The sequence below is a fragment of the Perognathus longimembris genome, chromosome 10 (genome assembly GCF_023159225.1).
Source record: "Perognathus longimembris pacificus isolate PPM17 chromosome 10, ASM2315922v1, whole genome shotgun sequence".
Taxonomy (NCBI): Eukaryota; Metazoa; Chordata; class Mammalia; order Rodentia; family Heteromyidae; genus Perognathus; species Perognathus longimembris.
Window position 1 is genome coordinate 15,222,117 of NC_063170.1, and position 21,318 is coordinate 15,243,434.

Sequence of the window (21,318 nt, forward strand, 5' to 3'; positions counted from 1 at the left end):
CCCGGCCCTCTTAAGTTATAAATGTCAAGACAGAATATTTTCCCGCCATTGTGCTAAGGGTAAGTTGAAAAGTAGGTTAGAGATATTCATTCTTCAACTACTTAAGGTCTCTATGCAAGGATCTTAGGCTCTGGGGATCACCTGTGCTCCTAGCCAAATCATTTTACCCAGAGTTCTAGAGGAGCATAAAGAACAAATAGGCTATATTATATTAATAAATTTAACTCATTTATTCGGAAGAGACCACCTCAACAAACTTCCAAAACCTTGTATCTATCTCTAACAAAACCTTTCTTAGGTTGTCCACACAAACATTAATCCTCACTCCAGCTCCCCTCAATTTCCTGAAATCTGAATGCAGCAGTTTTCCAAAGACTTCAGATTAGCCACTCAGCCTTACCTGGAAACTTGTTTAAAATGCAGATTCTAGGGCTGGGAAGGTGGCTTAGTGGTAGAGGGCAAGCCTAGCACTCACAAAGGCCTGGGTTCAACTCTTTAGTGCCATATGAAACAGAAAAAGCCAGAAGTGGCACTGTGGTTCAAGAGGTAGAATGCTAGCCTTGAGCAAAAAGAAGCCAGGGACAGTGCTCAGGCCAGGAGTCCTAGCTCCAGGACTGGGGGGGAAAAAAAAAAAGCAGATTCTAATGGAAATAAGAGATTTTTTTTTTCTCCTTTTGTTTTATTCCATTTTGTCACTGGTTTTGATTTCTGTTTTCTTTGTCTTGTACTTAAGTTTATCTGATTTGAGGAAGGGAAAGGAAGTCACAGTAACAGTGGGGCAAAGGGTGAACCAACACAGCAGTGATACTCACTAGATACTATGTTGGAAATGTACTTTAAAATGGGTGGGAGGGGAGCTAAAGGGAATGGGGAGGGAGGAGGGGATGACACTGTTCAAAAACAATTGTACTCATGACCTTATTGATATAGCTGTAACCCGTCTGTATACAACCTTTATATATTATATATGTTATATATTTTAACAATATATTATATAATATGTTACATATTATATATATAAACTATGTGTTAGGTTTTTAAAGTAGGTAGCCGGTAAAGGAGAACGCCACGTGGTATTCAGGCAGGAGAGAAAGTTTATTACCGAACTGCTGGCCTGTGGCCAAGATGATCCATGGCTGGAGAGAAGGGAGGGAGAGAGACCCCCACCCAGCCCTGCCTTATATCTAGGGCAGGGGCAAGGGGTGTGGCCAGGTGGATTAGGATGTGACCTCAGGGAAAGGGGAGGTAACTGCCTCCAGGTCTGCAGGTTACCCAGGTAACTGGGTGGAGACTTAATGAGGTGGGGGCTTCTACATGAAGCCCTCAGGGAGAGGACCTAACACTATGTATACACATATATATGTGTATATATATTGCCAGTCCTGGGGCTTGAACTCAGGCCCTAGGAACTGTCCCTGAGCTTCTTTTGCTCCAGGCTAGCATTCTACCATTTGAACCACAGCACCACACTCTACCTCTAAGCCACATTCCCAGCCCAACCATACTTTATAAAAAAAAATTGCAGATTCTAAGCCCTCACCTGGCCCCACAGAATCTGAAGGTATGAGGCATGCTTGGTACTCCACAAGTTCACATGTTATCGCGTCTCCAGGTGACCTGTGGCAGGCGGACAGATGAGAGCTTCCATATAGCATTGAAGCCATGTGACCAGGCCATCGGTCACCAATGAGTCCCCACCACTGCTTGCCCCTCCCTTTGTACCTCTTCTTTACTTTCTTGCTCAAATTGGATGCTTATTAGACTTCATGGGCAACTTTCTCTAGTCTGGAAAGTACATTCCATTGTGTTATAAAGGAACATATAGATCAAGAAAAGTACATGAATCAAACGCATGGCATACTGAATTGTATTAAGTCTAACCCTGTTCAGGACCCAAAGACAGGTTTTCAATCACCGTGCCCCCCAAACCCCTCCCATTCATCCTGCCCAATCACAGATCTTCTCCCTCACCACAAGTAATCATTATCCTGGATTTCAAAGTAGTATCTTTTGAGGGCCTTTTTTATTTTATAATTTACATATACAACACTAGATTCTGACACTTATCATTAGCCATTTTTTTTTGTTCATTGGACATGATTTTTACATCTCTCTTTATATACAGGCTTCTTGTCTGTTACTGTTCTTTGCACAGTGTCTATGATGAGAAATGTGGTCATTTGATACTTTATCCAATCTGAGCTAGGCTGACCATGGTTAAATTCAACACATGCCTTTGATGCAATCATTATCATTATTGAAATTGGAAAGGTCTCATCTTTTCTAGTGCAGCCTCTTTAAGTTGGTCTTGATGCATTTTATTATTTTCTTTTTGCTTGACATGATTTTCATGGCTTTCCTTGGTATCTGGTCATGCTGAAACGTGACATGATCTTCTCAGTGTGGGCTATTCACATTCTGTCCCAGAGCAAGAGTTATTCATTCCTCTAAGTACAAAACCTTCATTTCTGTTTCTTGAGAAAAATTGCCGGAGACAAAATTGGTGCTAAGAACAATCATTGCTACTGTAACAAAAGTGAAATGACAGCATAGAGGGAAAGGACATTGGGTCATACTCACAGTGTTTAAAGTAACACTTTATGTGATAATGTGTAACAGTGTATGTGCGCATAGCATTTCAGCCTGGAGGATTTTATACCCAAGAAAACTATTATATAATCTAGGCACTGGTGGCTCATACCTAGAATCCTAGCTACTCAAGAGGCAGAGATGTAAGCATTATGGTCCACAGCTAGCCCAGTAGCAAAGTTTATGAGATACATATAAAGCAGTTTAAAAATAAAACAGTGCCTGTTTGATTTCCTGTCATCTTTTCTCTTTAATTTTTGTTTTTTTTTTTTGCCAGTCCTGGGGCTTGGACTCAGGGCCTGAGCACTGTCCCTGGCTTCTTCCCGCTCAAGGCTAGCACTCTACCACTTGAGCCACAGTGCCACTTCTGGCCATTTTCTGTATATGTGGTGCTGGGGAATTGAACCCATGGCCTCATGTATACAAGGCAAGCACTCTTGCCACTAGGCCATATCCCCAGCCCCTTTTAAAATATTTTTTATAAAATAACATACAAAGGTGTTTAACCAAGGGAAGTTTTTTTTTGTTAAATACATTTTATTACTAGTAAAGCATATAGTAATTGTACAAAATCACCAGATTCATGATGACATTTTCAGGCATGTATATAATGTACTTTGATCCTATTCTCAAAGCCCCTATCTCACAGCTCAAATTTTCACATGACATTTTTCTAGTGTAAATATTTCTGTTTCCAAATGTTTACTTTTTATATGTATGTCGTAGGGCTTGAATTTAAAAGCTTGAGTGCTGTCCCTGAGCTTTTTTTGTGGAAGGCCAGTACTTTATCTGAGCCACAGTTCCACTTCTGGCTTTTTGCTGATTAACTGGAGGTAAGAATCTCATGGACTTCCTTGCTTGAGCTGGCTTTGAACCATGATCCTCAGATCTCAGTCTCTTGAGTAGCTTATAGTCATGAGATACCAGCATCAAGCTCCAATGTCCCCTCTTAATAAGGATACTAATCATATTGGAATTGGGCTTTCCTTACTCCAATATGAGGTCATCTAAACTCAAGCCATTAGATTTACAATGGTCTTGTTATCTGAGCTACTAGGGATTATTCTTTAGTAAAAAGGACATTAAAAGAGATAGTTCGACACATGTATGTGCCTGTGTGTGAATGTGTTTGTTTGAGGATGTGTGTTCATAAAAACACATCCAGTAATATTTGTGAACTCAAATGCCATCTCATCAAACTCCAAAGATAATTCTATTCCACTTTTTTTTTTTTTTAATATCATTAAGAAATATATCTGCTTGGCAATGGGAGAGATAAACCCAAGCCTGGGGAATTTTGTAGAGTTCCTCTTAAGTAACAAGGCTGATGGTTGGAGCAAGGGTCCTAATTGAAAGTACAACCAGAACTCACGACTCTGGGAGAAGATTCATAAGACCACAGAGAAAGAGCCCTAAACAAAAGGCAGAGCTGGAGGCTGCGTTTCTTCACACGTGTAGGTAATGCTCACAACAAATAAATAAATAAGAAGCTCGTGTTTTCAAGTCTGGTAGCACTCACCAAAGTTAGGCCAAGAGAAGTCAAAGTAATTTAGATTCAATCTTCTTGCAGAAATGAAATGAACAGAAGTTTTATTAAAAGGAAATGAAGAGGAAATTGAACTTTCATATTTCATTGTGCAATTGCGATGACAAAAAACAATATTCGTGAACAGAAGTTTGAAAGATTGTTATTTATATGTCTTTTCTTCCCCCCTTGAATTCACCTACATTCTACTTGCTCTCATCAAAATAGGGGGCAAGGCCTTTTTCTCCTTTAGAAAGTGAGCCATAGTAATGGTATGACTACTCTAAACTAATGTGCTCCTTACTGTTATTTAAAAGAAAATTCATATTACAATTTCTACATAGAACAAATTTACTTAGAGAACTTAATAGCAGAAAATGGACTACAGGTTGTGATTTGTTTTTATAGCATTATTTGCTGCCACATAAATAAAAATATTTCTGGGGTTTTTAATCTTTTTTTTTATTTTGAGAGGAGAACATTAGACATAACTATAATAAGCAAAATCGTAAAGAGAACAGATGCTGCTTTTAGCACAGGTTCCTATTAGAAATTAGAACATGTACTTTTAAGACTCCAACACTGTTTAGTTATACCATTCTATACAGAGCTACTGTGGTTGCATTACATGCTATGATTGAATTATTTCAGCAAAAAAAGTTTCTGCTTATTTTATTTGACTTGCATTAGGGAATAGAATGCTACCATTGATGATCAAGTGAGACTCTGTTGGGTGATTAATTCTGATTGCTAATTTATTGAGATTAAGTACTTCTTAGAGATGAGTAAACTTCTCTTCTGCCTGTTTCTGGGAGGGTATTTGCAAATTAGATCTTAGGGGCTCTGAACTAATGAGTTGTTTAATCCCCTGTGTGACTGTCCTAATGTGACTTTTATTGGGAGGTGGGAAAAGTAGATGGTGAGGCTTGCGGGAAGAATGGGTCACTATGACTATGTCTTTGGTAGCTGTAGCTTGCCCTATCCCTTTCTTGTATACCCTCTTTCTCTGCTTTCTGCTGATCAGGAAGTGAATTGCTCTGCTCAGCCATGACCTCCTCACCACGATGATATGTACCAGCTTAAAGCAGAGTTAAAAATAAATCTTTTAAGTAGTTTCATCAGGGATTTGGTTACACTAAAAAGGAAAGTAATGAATACACAAATCCAGGTTATAGAATCTTTAGCACCATCTTGAGGGATTCCTAAAAGAAGTTCATGAAGATGTAATAGGGTTGTAGAGAACAGATAAAGGCATATTTAGAACTGGACATTGGAAACTGTTTTCTCTCTAAATCTAAGAGCTCTGTTTCTGTAGCTTTCATTTTGGTCACACATCTCTCTCAAGTTTTTTTACAGTATGGAGTTCATGAAAAATCTTAACCAAGGAGTAACTAGTATGAGCAGACTATGGTATAATCTCCATCTGCTGCTCTTCAGAAATGTTTATTTCTCATAAATACTTGTCTCACATAAGTGAGTAGGAAACTGTTCTCTGTGTTGTCTTTTAGGGATGTACACTCACCAAGCTCTATCATCTTCTGGTTACACCTTAAGACATCAAAGCAAAGGAAAAGTTATGAAGGGAATCTTGTACAGCAATTTGCTCTTATAGCCCTCAAGTGACTTAGATTCTTTTGATCACATTGGTAGGTCACGATTCACTTTAAGAAGAGAAAAAAATGTTAGGAATGTTTAGTGAATAGTAAAAATTAGTCCAGTTTTTCTCAGTTTAGGCCAAGACTCATCTTACATGGCCCTCCATTATCTATACTTGAGCTTTTTGAGGTATCCTATTACTAATAGCTGAATATTCTCCAGTGTATCAGCAATGGGGACAGGGGATTGATGGAAGGTCTTTAATACCAAGAGGTAAAGTCAGAGGAAAAGATAGGTAAAAGCTATTAAACTATAACATTAAAGACTGTGGAAGGTATTTCAAGTCAGATCATTTTGTTGACTTTTCAACTAAAAGTCAGCATTGCAAACTCTCTTTCTTTTTCTTTTATTGTAGTAATCTATCCATAGACTCTATACCTATAATAAGAAAATAAGACCTAGTAGTACAATAGATTCTTTGGCATGGGGAAAATCAAAGGACTAATGCTTATTTTAGAGAATTTTGTCAGGTGACATTCATGGCTTTCTAAGTACTTTAAAGTAGTTATTTCCTCTGCTGCCCCAAGCTCAAGGAAGAACTAGAAGAAAAGATTGGATTTGCATTACAATGGAAGCCACTGAGCTCTGAGTATGGACGTGAGTCTGTGAGGGGACTGGGGGGCAGGGGAGGGGATCTAGGTACATTCATGGACCTCAGAGGTCCTAAAATCTGAAGCTGGGTGTGTCCTTAACTATCACCTAACTCATGCCCTTCATCTTACTACTGGGATTTAAACATCAGAAGAATAAATTTAATCAAATGGTAAAAGTTATTCCTGGAAAATAGTGTTCTGTGGGTAATTAAGTTTAGGAAATGCTGCTTAAACAACGTTAAGAAGATATGTTTGCTTCAGGGCATCTTGCAGTCTTTAATATGATAATGTGCACAGTTACTCTCCAAGAGAGGGGATGAATTAATAAGTGTTTCCTCCATATTTGATCATAGTATATCATTAAAAAATAAGCATCGCTTATTTGTAGATATCTACATATGTACATATATACTATATATGTAGAGATTTTGAAATGTATAGGCTTTTCTTTGGGGATTTTAAATACTAATGTAAGTTATTTCTCTCTCTCTCTCTCTTTTTTTATTTATCCCCTATTCCTATTGTCGTTTTTTATTTTGGTATCCTGTGTTTTGTATATACATTTATCTGGTTTGGAGAAGGGAAGGAGGACACAAAACGGTGAGAAAAAGGACCAAGGGTGAACCAATGCAACTGTGGTACTCACAAGACACATTGGAAATGAACTCAACAACTTGGAGGTGGGGAGGAGTTGGGGGGAGGGAGCATGAGGGAAAAAGGGAGGAGGTGATGATGTTTGACAGGGAATGTATTCATCACTTTATGTCTGTAAATGTAACCCCTCTGTACATCACCTTGAAAATAAAATTAAATAAAAAAAGAAACAAGAAGGAAGAGGTATCCCACTTAGAACTTTTCTCCCTCTTATATTGTCAATGTTAGAAGTTCAGATATAAGGTCAGGAAAGAGTTCTCTTAGAGATAATCTTGCTGCTCTCACTTATCAGCTCTTTACTTTCTTGGTCCTTGTTTTTCCAAGAGGGGGGAATAAAGTCTCACCAAAAACACAGTGTTCTCTGATAATGTTCCTTTCTGAAATTTCCCACTTGCTTGTTGACATGTGTGGATTATCTCTCTGGTACTTTCCAAGGCACTTGTTCACTGATTCCATTCTTACAAAGATACTTTGGTATTTATGCAAAACTAAGGTAAGCATGATGATGCAAACTTCTACCCCAAGCTTCCTAGGGTATTCCTTTTAGTGAAAACTTGTTTTTCTATTTGTAGTTTTGGTAGAAGGGAATCGACGCAAAACAATTCTGCTATGTTTACTCTGAATGGAGTCTCTCATTTCTGTAATTCATCTGGTACTTGGAAACTACCATAATTACAAAACCTAATAAATAGATACACAAACAGGTAGGAGTTTGGATACATAAGTTACTACAAGTCTTGGTAACAGTGCACCACTTTGAGGCATCACAGTTTACCATTTTCACAAATTTATCATCTGTAGCCCATACAGAAGACTCTGATTGGACACAAAGGGATGTCACATTTTCTAAAAACACATACATGCAACATTCAGAATGAAAAGTACAGTGCTCATAGATAGTGGTGTATTGCCTTTGATTGCTGTGAAAGGTTGTAAACAGTGAAGGAAAAATGCCTGTCTGATTTGTTTACTTATTGACTTCATTCTAGGAGCCAAGCAAAACATTAAGTTGTAGCTAAAATTAAAGTTCAATAAAGACCATGAAAGAAATGGGGAAAAAGCTTGTTGGTTCTTACCAAACTGACCTATAGCTGTGGTGATTTCCAAATCATAGCAAGAGAAAATGAACCACTTCTTTGAACCAAATGATAAAATTGCTATGGCAAAGGGGGTTGAGGGAGAAAGGAAAATGAATATACTTTGTTAGCATAATTAAATATCTTTCTTGCTGGGATCATTGCTAGAGTAATTGTCCATATACTTCTATCTTCACAAAAGGAAAGCTTTATTCATGGTAAGTTAAATTATATTAATGGCATTAGGAAGTTTCAAATATATTTTAAAATAACACATTTTCTAGGAAGGGATTTTGAATCCATTTGCAGCATTGGAATAGACCACAGAACTTGCCATATTCATTGAAAAATTCAGTAATTTGGCTGAAATGTGAATGTTAACATATCTTAGTAAACTCTACCTGGGCCTGGTTAAAGTAAAGAAAAACTTTATTCTAAAATTTTACATGTCATTGAAATAACAGATTTGAGAAGGTGGGCATTTTGGTTTTGGTTTCGACATGTAAACTGGGAGTACAAAGTAAAAGGTGGGTATGTTTAAACACAGAGGTGAAACAAAATCAATTTAAGCCATGTGCATAGTTTCATGTATGCTTTACTTGGCTTAGTTACCTACACATATTCAATTATGGTGATGATTAATCCTTGCTGTTTTAGTCAAAATTCACATATTCTTAAAGACATTCAAAATGATGATTCTAATCATAAGTCTTCTAAAAAATTTGATTGCATTTTATATTTCTATTAACTGAGCTGTGTTATTTACTTTCTGAGATTAGAAAAATGAGGCACTACTTAAACTGCCTTGACAAGTCACCAGATTCAAAGAGGCCTTATGTTTACTATGGGTAAGACTTTTATCTCGTGAATGAATAAAAAGAATGAATTTCACACATACTGAATTAGTTAACAGCTTTGTGTTTCAATGGAAATGGGTGTGCTGCTAAGGGTGGCATTTTTTTGGGGGGGGTGATATAGGTTATTACCTACACTTAGTAGAACTCTGGTTTTGAAATGTTCTCAAAGGTAATATGTATATAACCATTCAAATATTTTACCGTGGTTTTTTTTTTTTTCTTTTAAATCAAGGATCTTGAAAGCAAATGACCACACAGAGCAGAAATGAACACAATAGATCTATCACACCTTCATCTGATCCTCACAGTCCCTAATGTGGTCCCCAAGCTTCAGTCACCCTGCCTAATCAAGTCTTACAAAATCAAAGAATCACACATTATGGGGGCATTAGATCATTTTCTCTCAAAGAGATAATCTTTTCTGCTGTTTCACAGTAACATTTAGGGTCAGTCCCAATGAAGGGACAACCTGGAATCAGTGCTCCCTTGTCCTGGCTAGACATCTTTGTTTTTTGGGGGAAAGTTTTGTAATCTTACTTTCTTGCAAGGGAAGGTGTTGTAGTTGTTCCCCTTACTCTCTCAACAGTTTTTGAATCCCTAATTAGAGGTAAATTCCATGAGACAGCTTTGGCTTTGTCAGCTTGCATTTTTCTTTGGAGTCTTACTTCCACAGTAGCTAGATAATAGCCTCACACAGAGTGGGGATTAAGTTCATGACAGACACAAGAAGGTCACTCCTCAAAGGATAGAGATGTAGCTCTGGTCATGTCTATCCTCTCTCCCCATGGCTCTCATGAACTCCAGAGAGCCTTCTTGCTGGTCCCATTGCTTCCTCATCCCAGACATTGCCTACTCCTCCATTATCTGCAGAAGCCTTTGACTCTTCCCAAGCCTGAGTTTGAAAATCATAATACTCCCAGCAACCATATAATTTTTACTTTTCTGTGTCTTGCAAACCAGAATTTCTTCTTTTTTTTTTCTAATTTGCACATACCAGAAAAATTCAAACTAGTATATTTTTCTTAAGTGGTTGAAATTTTAGCTTTGAAATAGGGACCAAAGCCAAAAGAAAGACACTCTTTCGTTTTTCATGTTTACCTCTTTTCCTCCTGATATTGAAATTTTTACATCATAGAAAATATGGGTAGTGTAGAAAGCAGATGATACACATGTTGCATAATTATATGCCTCAGGACCCTTTTGAATAACTGTACTGTATATCCTTTCACAGTATGTCAAAACAAAAGTAGGCAAACACACACAAACACACTCAATTTTCAATCTCCTGGGTAAGGAGGCATATTCTCCCCATGATATTTTATGAGATGAATTTATTTCTCTGTGGAATACTACATCATGTTACACTGAGGATGCGATAGGAATTTGTCTGTTCACAAAGAGGTAGGAGAGGAGAAATGAAACTGAGACAAAGGAAAGCTCAAGATTAAAACCATAGGAGATCAAGTATGGGGTTTTGAAATCTCTGTTAGGGACAGAAGGTGTAATCTTGTGTTTCTTTATGCCAGGGTCATCGAGTCCAGACCTACATAGAGAGAATCCACATGAAGACAATACAGTCACTGCCAACAGATGGCTTTAAATGCTGTCCAGTGTCCCAGACAAATGACAACAAGCTGGATTTTTTCTCTGAAAATCTAGATTGTAAAAGATAAATCCCCTACAAAGACTTGAACTCCCCCAAGGTATTCCATGTACAAGTATACATTTTCAGAGATAGTGTTACATCAATATTCCTTGATTATATACTTACATAAGCAATTTCACAGGCCTTGTTGTTTAAAGGAGTTTTCTGTGACATGAAAGACCAGAGCTAGCACAGAAGACTGTACCCCGTTTACAATGGAATCCATTTCTTCATTACTCTAGTACAGGTAGGAAGAGGAAAATCCCCTGAAAGACAGCTAGCAGACAAACCATTCACATTTGTTCTAATATGGTATAGCTAATCTAACATATAGACTGCATTTTGTTTGGCTAACAGCCCCCCACCCCCTCTCTACCACAAAATTATCTCTCGGCAAACAGTCAGCAAACAGGATAGCGATATTGCCTTGTAAAGAAAGGCAGACAATGAAAATTTCTTTCATTAAACTTTGTATATGTAACCAGTACCATAAAACAAGAATAAATTTAATAGAGCATAAAATGAAAAAGGTAATACACTGGTGGTTTTAATTACATTGATGTGGGTTTTCTTTGACCAAAAGGAGTGAAATTTCAAATATATACTTCTCAGAAAGCAGCCTTCATAGCTGAAAGAAGGATTTGTACACAGAATGTAGAACTGAAGTAACATAAACTGTGCTGTGATGTCTAGAAATATAAACCTTACTTTTCTTACTGTTTTAACTCAGAAAATGAAGTACCATTGGGGAAGAGAACTAATTACATACAAAGAAAGTAAAAATGCTTCTGAGTCTATGAATTCACTCTAAACTAAAGCACACAGCCAAGTTCATGGAAATGGAGGTTTACTGTTCAACTGGGGTTCTCCAAATGCACTTCCATTTACAATGCAATGTTCATCAAAAGACAAGTAATGAAAATGCCTTGATTTGAGTATATACACACATTCCTAGTGATTAAATCTCAGCAGTAGCTGCAGAGGTCATTTAGAATTTACATAAATGTTGGGGGCTCGGGACCCCCTTCCCCCCGTTTGTCCTGGGGGGATGCCTGATCCAAAATTGTGAGACACTCAGCCCTGCCCCTCCCAACGGCAGAAGGAGTAAAGCATATCTTTGTGGACAGCGCTAAGCTGAGGAGAGATGCTGAAATCCCTTCCCCATCCCTCCCCCTCAAGTGTCTGGAGCCGAAGCAGGAAAGAAATTCCGGGGAGCTGGTCTGGATGTTCCACCACTCTCAAAAAGCTTTACTCAGGGAAGGGTTTATAATGGTAATGGTGGGCAGGAAGAGGAGGGACTAATTAAATATTAATGATTGGCTGATGGGGCTGTCCCTCAAGTGATGTCACCGAACTTCCTCTATGGGCGGAGACCACAGCCCCCCAAGGACTGGGCCTCTGGGGATCTCGCGTGCCATTGCACACATGCTCGCCCCCAGGGGTGGGGCTGCTTTGCTTCTCTTCCAGCAGAACCCGGAAGATGGAAGTGGCTAGCTTTTACACTGCCCCAGGGCTGGGGGAAGGTCAGCGTGAATCCCCAACACATAAATATTGGATTTCCTTCATAGAAAAATATTTAGGGGGCTGATATTGGTTACAATTAATTAGAAGTGTAAATAGGTGGTGACAATAATAATATACCAATGTGATTATGTTTATATCATTTCAAATTCTATATACACAACACACTATTGAAGTACTAGCACTAGTTTTAGTGACTAATTTCCCCAAATCTTTCATTAATAAGACAAATAAAATTGAGGAGAAAACAATATTAGCAGAAATAAAGGTATAATGTTTATTGCTAATTTTATTATTATTGTTGGCTTTTAAAATTTAATTTTAAATAAAGCATAACTAAGATCCTGATAAAAATTAGCTGATATAAATAAAGGAAGACTTTGGATTAAAATATTCTAAATAACTTTGCATTAAAAAAAAAAAGAAAGACTTTTGTTTGATACTGGGGATTGAACCTAGGATGTTGCATTTGCTAGGCAAGCACTTTGCCACTAAGCTGCACCCCAATCCAAGAGCTACTTATAAATCAAAACTTAAGTATTTATGTCAAATGCCAAGGATATTCATTTAAAGGAGATCTTGAGTGAGAATGCAGTGATGGAAGCATTCTATGTGGGTATATAAAAATAGAACAATGAAACCTGTTGAAAAATATTTTAAGGAAGGATGAGGGAAAACTAAGGAGAGAGTTGAAGGGGTTGAATCGTATTGGGGTACATTGCTAGCATGTATACAAGTGTTAAAATGAATCCTTGCATACAACTAATATGTGCCAATAAAATGTATTAAATGAAAAAAAGAATATTAAAATAAGAGATGTGAACAATAATAGAAAGCAGGTAGTAAATGAGAATAGTAAAATAATGAAGGATAATAAATGTTGAGAAAATAAAGTGCAAGTATTTCACTGCATGGAATGGAGATTTCATGTAGAAAATAGACTATGTAGTTGCAATTTTTTTTTGCCTTTTATTTTATTTTATTTATTTATTTTTTTATTAATTGGACATAAATTTTTTTACAAGGTGTTGTGCAAAGAGGGTGCAGTTACATAGTAGAGACAGTAGAGACCAAGTCTGTGAATACTGTATATGTTCTTGATACATTGTATATTGCATATATGTCAACCTGACCTAGACAAGGGATAGAAAAACAGGTCGTAAGATATCATAAGAAATGTACACACTGCAATTATTTTTAACCCTCTGGAATGTGATAAGGCAAAAGAATTGTAAGAAAAATATTACTTGTAGTGAATTTATATGCTTCCATGTCATTGGTACAAGTTTAACACTTTCAGAATTTAAAAAAAATGGACAAATGTATCTTGGTAAGCAATTAAGGTCATGTTAAGCTGACATGTTTTGAAATGTCAAGTAAGAAATGCAAGTTAATAGGAACCTAGAACAAGCAACGAGTGAGTACGTATGTCCAAAGGATGCATAGAAGACTTAAAGTTTAACTACATACCAGGCTACAGAAAATGTTGCAAATGAACATGTAAAATGTAATGAGAAAAATATGTATGTAGAAAATGAATACACAAGTGGAAAGTTTGAAAATGTCATGAAAGTACCACATCTCAAAACTTGTATACTAGTGCTAAAGAAGTACTTTGACTAAGATATGTAACCCAATATAAAATAGGTAAGCAGCAAGACTAAACATTAGTGATAAAAAACAGTAGCTTGCACTATACACACAGTCCATAGCAAGCCTGGGCTTTATAGCTCTTTTCTGTTTCAAACAAAGAAAGCAACAAGTATTACACAAGTTTATAATACTGAAATTACTCAAGTATTCATTTGGATTTCCTTTTCAATCTTTCTTTCCTTCCTTCTTTCCTTCCTTCTTTCTTTCTCTCTTTCTCTCTGTCTCTTTTCTTTCTCTCTCTCTCCTTTCTTTCTTTTTTCCTCTTTCTTTCTTTCTTTCTTTCTTTCTTTCTTTCTTTCTTTCTTTCTTTCTTTCTTTCTTTCTTCCTTTCTTTCCCTCCCTCCCTCCCTCTTTTCCTCCCTCCCTCCCTCCCTCCCTCCCTCCCTCCCTCCCTCTCTTCCTTCCTTCCTGCTTGCCTTTCTTTCTTTTTTTTTTTGTGCCATTTCTGAGTCTGGAACTAAGGGCCTAGGCATTTTCCCTGAGGTTTTGTGCTCAAGGCTACTGTGCTATCACTTGAGCCTCAGCTCCAATTCTGGCTTTCTCTTAAGCATATTAGACTTTCTTGTCAAGGCTTGCTTTGAACCCTGTGTAGCTGGGATACTATCAGCACCTTGCCATTTTTATTTCCTAATGGTTTGTTTGTATACAGGTAACTACTTCAACAACAAAATATGTATTTAAGTACAATGAGTGAAGTTATCGAAAGAGATTTAATTTGAACCACTGTTTTATTGCATTCAAAAAATTAAGGTGTTTTATTATAATAGGATATTTTATTTATTATCTATAAATTAATTGTAAACTGTATTGGTTGTTAACAACTCCTTTTTCCCTTCAAGAAATCAGGGCTGGGGATATGGCCTAGTGGCAAGAGTGCTTGCCTCCTATACATGAGGCCCTGGGGTCAATACCACATATACAGAAAACGGCCAGAAGTGGCGCTGTGGCTCAAGTGGCAGAGTGCTAGCCTTGAGCAAAAAGAAGCCAGGGACAGTGCTCAGGCCCTGAGTCCACGCCCCAGGACTGGCCAAAAAAAAAAAAAAAAAAAAAAAAAAAAGAAATCGCAAAATGCTAAAATTTCTTTAAGAACACACATGTGTGCGTACACTCTCTCTCACACACACACACACCACCCTCTTAAATGGCCATAGTATTGGCCATTTTAATTTTAATAGGTGGTCACAAATCTTAACCATAGCTTTATGTGATAAAGAAGCAAATAATGAATTCCAAAGTTGTTTCTCTGTTTGGAAAGGTAAAGTCATAGCTACTGTGAATCAGTGAGCACAGAAGGAATATTCTTGATTACTTTTAAAACCTTTTACGGTCATTCTGCATGATTTTATGCTAAATAATATTCATTTTCAGTCCATTTCACACTGATAAAGGTTTGCTGATAAACAATCATTTCTTCCTTCACGTTATCTGAGAACAACTTCCAGTACCTTAAATGCTTTGATTTATTGTGGTAAACTTCTAAGTATAGGGACAAAATTGATGGTAAGAATTATGGAATTAAAGACAAACTTCCTTGTTGGAAATTCACTGGTAAAGAAAAGTTATTAGTAATATAAAACCCAAATTAACACTAATAAAGGAGAGTGCCTGTGATAGGAATAGAGACAATTCAGGACCTCCAAGTACATTTCTTTCCTAGAATCCAGGAAGAATGTTACGTAAATTTATTAGCCAAGGGACAGGGCAAGCTTTGAGCTGCTCAGATAAAGGAGAGAGCCACGTGAGTTTATGCAAAATACTCATGCAGCTTCTATGTCTTGGGTTTGTCATCTTTAGGCAAAACCACTAGTTCAGGATAATCACTGTGTCATTTATGTGTTTGTTAAGATAATGTAATGAAATAATTTAAAGTGGTTAGAACTATGTCTGTCTGGCTGCACCCAGGACATGAAAAGCAGTAGGTAATAATAATAATAGTAAGAATGCCTCCCTGCCATGTGCGTGTTTTCCCATCTCACAGGTATTGGCTTGGTTATAACTGTCATCCTCTGCCACAAATGAAGCCCACCGATAATCTGGAAAACTTTACTTTCCCTGCTATCTTTTGGCCTGAGTTTCTTCTCTTGCCCCTTTCTCAATTTATAATCACTCATTTTATGTCCATGAATGTATGTATCTATGTATGCATTTATACAGACTGTATTGAGGACATTAGTTAGTCACTCACCTTATGTACATATGCATTTATGTAGGTAAGAGTTAGCATGCTGAGACACGGTCATATTATATATTTCAGGCTGGCCTGGATTTCACTGTTTCCAAACTGGATCTTGTCCCACTTACCTCCTGTGAACCAGAATTACAGGTATGTACCACCCTGCCTAGCTTCTTTTTATTTGTTACTTCATTTTCTGAACACACACTTTCTAAGAATCTGTTTTGCTCCTGGGGCTGGTGTTCTTCTAAGTAGCATAAAACCATGCCTTCTTAATACCCGAAGTAGTCACATGGTTGTATAATATAGGTAAGAAGTGGACTCTGGGAAAAGGTTTGAGAAAGTACATAAGGTATTTATTGTAATATTAATAGTCATGGCATACTTCTGGGAAAATACTTTAATAGGAGACATGAAGTTGAATAAGACTTAGGCAAGATAAGGTGTGTGTGTGTGTGTGTGTGTGTGTGTGTGTTGGTATGGTGTGTGGCAGTGAGTAGCACAGGAAGGTAGAACAACAGCACCTTACAAAGGTATCCCATTCAACATTTCAATAGAAACAGAACTGTATCATACACACACACACACACACACACACACACACACACACACACACCCCATACGGTTTGTGTATATGTATAAACTCCTTTAAGTTCTCTTTTTTCTGTACAAAGGTAGAAAAAGAAGTTAAATCAACAGATAATTGGTAGATGATAGATTAAAAATAGATAGATGATAGGTAGTAGATATAGATATGTAGGTAGATAATTGATTGAGGATAGATAGATAATAGATAGATAGAGATGCCTGAAACTGAAGACAGTAGCAGACACTGGGTAGTTCATTAATATCACACTCCATATGATAACAAAGAGGTGTAGTAGGTGGCTAATGGGCCAATATATCAGACAGGGGAAATTCATGCTCAAGGGAGGGAAGGTGAGAAGGGATGGCTTGGGTTTTCTATGTGCTATTCATTATAGTGTATGAATACAAGGTTTCATTAGTTTATTCCTGTACTTTTTTCTGCAATGCTTTTCCCTAAATGCTCAATACCAGTAGTGAACTGCAACCTAGTGGTGTTGCTATCTGCACATAAATTTTTTTTTCTAATTTTATGTTTTTGACACAATGTCTCAAAGGTTAACCCAAGCTAGCTTGTAATTTATGATCCTCCAATCCCAGCCTCTCAATGCTGAGAATACAAGTACATGCCATCATGACAAGGGCATGTTTGTTTGTCTGTCTCTGTCTCTCTGTCTCTGTCTGTCTCTGTCTCTGTCTCCCTCTGTCTCTGTCTCTGTCTCTCTCTGTCTCTGTCTCTCTCTCTCTCTTTCTCTTTCTCGATACCCTTATATCATCATCATATAGGAAAATACCTGATTTGTTCTACTTTGATTATTTGCTGATATTTCATTTAAGCATTGGGACTGCTTGATGTAAGAAGGGCAGTGAAAAGCAATGGCTCCCAGAAAAAGAAAGGGAGAGCTTGGTACATAAAATCATAGGTACGGATGCAGGGGCTTTTATAAAGACAACCAAGATCAAATTGTGACTGGACCAAGTTAGGTCATGATCTATCTATGTGTTAGTTTTTCTCAGGACACTTTTAAAGGCATTTCTACATCTAATACGAATGATATTTACATAATCTAAACTTTCTCCATGTCTGTTCTTGAGCATTGATTTGTGACTTTCCTTTTTAAACATAAATCCTCATTTTAGCATTTGGGATTGTTAGGTTTAAAGTGGATTCCTTAACCACAATTCATAACATCCTGTTAACATTTAGTAGATTTTTGCTGTTGTTAATTGAGTTCCATTTCTGTACCATTACTTCTCTCCATCACAGGCTTATGCTGCCAATTCTGCCAATTATATTTTCCAAAGGCAGTGAATGTGACTGTGCAGGTATATGATCAGGTTTAGAAGATGGTTATCACATTCTGGGACAACCAAGCTGGAAATATGTCCTGCATAATTTATTTCCTTCTTCTGTTATACCTGGACTCCTTACTTACCTGGCAGAGTCCTTCACTGTCCCCAAACAGATTTTGTGAATTGGTTCCTCTAAAGAACATATCATAGAGAGTCTTCTCAGAAAACTAAGAGAGGAGACAGTCTACCAACAGCCAAAGGATGAAAGGAGTGAGTGATTCCTCAGAAATATGTGGGCTGGAAATTTGTAACCAGATTGAAAGTTCTTGGAAAACCCTAGAAAACATGCTAGACATTGTGTGAAAACATCAGAGAAATCTAAGGAAATTATAAAGACTTTGGGAATCATTTTGCATTCTTGATGTTTCAAAGAAAAGTGGGAATGAGAAGCCTAATGACTATAAAATTGATCAAGCACTTCCCAGTTTTCCATTCCAAGTTATTAGGTAGTTCAGTAACATTTTTTCCATTAGAGCAACTTAGCCTGAGACTTTCACAGATAAGTTTATTTGGGAATGATTAATCTGTATTTAGGACTCTTTTACTACAAGTTTTTTTTTTTTTTAACTTTTTATTTACTACAAGTTTCTTTTCTTTTCTTTTCTTTTTTTTTTTTTTTTTTTTTTTTTTGCGCCAGTCCTGGGCCTTGGACTCAGGGCCTGAGCACTCTCCCTGGCTTCTTCCCGCTCAAGGCTAGCACTCTGCCACTTGAGCCACAGCGCCGCTTCTGGCCGTTTTCTGTATATGTGGTGCTGGGGAATCGAACCTAGGGCCTCGGGTATACCGAGGCAGGCACTCTTGCCACTAGGCTATATCCCCAGCCCTTACTACAAGTTTTTAACCCTTGGTATTATTATGGCTTCCAGAATACACACTTAATGATAAACTTACCAAGATAATTTCAAGCTTCATAATCCATTAGTACTTTTAGTAAAATGTAAAATCCTTTTTATATGAAAAAAAGACAAAAATTAACTCAATTGATGGGGATGTTGTTCTAAAAATAGCCTAATTATTTATTGGCAAGTGTTCCATCTTAGAAATTTGGGAAAAGAGATTAAAATAAATTTAGATGCATATTAAATTTTAATCACAAACTAAACAAATATCTAGAATGTCAAAAGGACATTGCTTAACTTATCTAGGAGGGCCTATAAGGTAAATACCTTTAATAAGGGGCTCTTGAACTTCAGAAAATAAAATAATATCACCACTTTGACAATCAGAGAACCAGTAAAACAAGATACATTTTTTTCAGTAACATGGGAAAATAAAGAGGCTACACACAAAATGGTCATGGTAGCAACCATATTTAATGTGGAGAAATATTGGGAGAAATATTCACAAAAACTGACTTCAGGATCTGATCATTGGGAGTGAATACCATTTCCCATCTGTTGCTGTCTCTTCTGTTTTCTAACAGTGTTATCAATAAATACAATCCAACCCCATGACTTACTCCTATTTTAGTGTTCTAGTCTACTTCCCAAAGCTCTTCCTTGGGGTTTGGGAAAACATATATGAAGCTATTCATGTCCTTTGTATATCAGGCCCTGGTATTTTATACATTCTCTTCTTTCACCATGATATTGGTTACTGTTGTTGTTATTTTAATGTACTATGTAAAATGTTTTCTTTTTTTCTTTCCTATGGTTTATTGCCTGTTGTCACTGCATTTGATTTTGGTACCCTGGGTATTGTATATACACAATTATTTGAATTAGGGAAATGAAGGGGAACATCGAAGTGGTGAGACATAGGACAAAGGGTGAACCAATGCAATGGCAATACTCACAAAACAACATGTCAGAAATTACTGTAGAGCTTGGGAGGGTGTGGAGAACAGGAAAGTGGGAGGAAAATGGGGGAGGTGGTAACAAGTTTGACAATAAATGTACTTACTACCTTACATATGTAACTGTAAATCTCCCATACTTCACCTTAACAATAAAATTATATTTAATTTAAAAAATGAACCCTAAATTCATCATTGACATCACTGTTGTTATTTGAAATATTCTAGAAGACAAGATGGCCTCTCTAAAACCTAACTCCTTTAGGCCATAAAGCTGTAGGACCATATATAAGGTGTTCCACCTTATAGGGTAGGTACACCCTACCCTCTAGCTTATGGATAAACACAGGCAAACCCTTGGCAATTTCCTGAGAGAACTAGTATTTAGGGGACTCTTCAGGCCCCCTTGACAGGAATCATGGAACTTGTATGACAGTATGTGTTCCTTGAGAGTCGCCTCTCTCATACTGATATCAGATTTTTCACTACAAATTGTATGATGGCCAGTGAGAGACATTCATCATCTCTAGAGTGCATGGCAGAGCTAGGAAATGCTAAGAGTTTCAAATACTTGTTCAATGAATGAATTGTTGAGTGAAGAAGCTAGACTATTGGAAGATATCAGATCAGCTACTGTTAGGTGTAAGTAATGAGCCCAGGCTCCATGGCACTCAAGAATGTGCATTCCAGCCTTCTATGTATGGCACTGAATATGAAATGCACATTTGTTTTGATCATTGAGCCTGGAACTCTTGTTTGAAAGCTCTGAAGCACATCATCTTCTTTCCTGTCTGCATATTTTGAAGAGGCCTGTGGCTCATAGAACTGTCTTTAATAAATGAAGCATATATTCCACTCCCTCTCCATAGTAGAATTCTCTCCATAGTCCTTATTCTTACTTTTTTTTTTCTGTAAACCTGTGTTATAATATGTGCTGTTCATTTTCTGATACAAAAGTTTTTTCTAGGAGCAAGAATAGAGTGATTGTTCATACAAAATTTTTTTTATCTATGTGCTATGCATCTGTCAACTCCTTTGTTTCAAAAATGTAGTTCCATGACCCCTTTCAAATATTTTAGGACAGTCTCATGAAGACACATATCTTCTTCGATATCAATGGTCCACTTCTTAATTTACAAGAAAAAGATCTGTCATTGTCTATAATTATTCTTCTCATTAACTTTGGGAAGATGCAAATACTTTTCTGGCGAAAAAAAAAAGAAGTTAACTGTCATATGTGTAATACAACCTGTTTTATACTGTAATTCATTTTCATGGGGATGTTGTGATATTCCACATTTTCTTTTACCCTAAAAAAAACACACCACACATTAATTAATTTATTCATTTAGGTAACAAAGAATTTTTCACCCTTAGTCATTGCTAGAAAATCTCCTAGCAAGTGGAGATTCAAAATAAATATGATACAAGTTATACACTGGCATAAAGGCAAGAGCCAGGAAAGTGGAAGAGAGTAGACAAACAAAACAATAAAAATAAGCAAACCATTACAGCTGTGCTAGTGTTGCTGAAGAAAGAAGCAAAATAAAAGTGCAATGATGGTATGCAATGCTAAGGATGGTGTTTGTACATCAAGAATGCTGTCAACTGAATGGTAAATGAGGGGAAGGAGAGGATGCTTC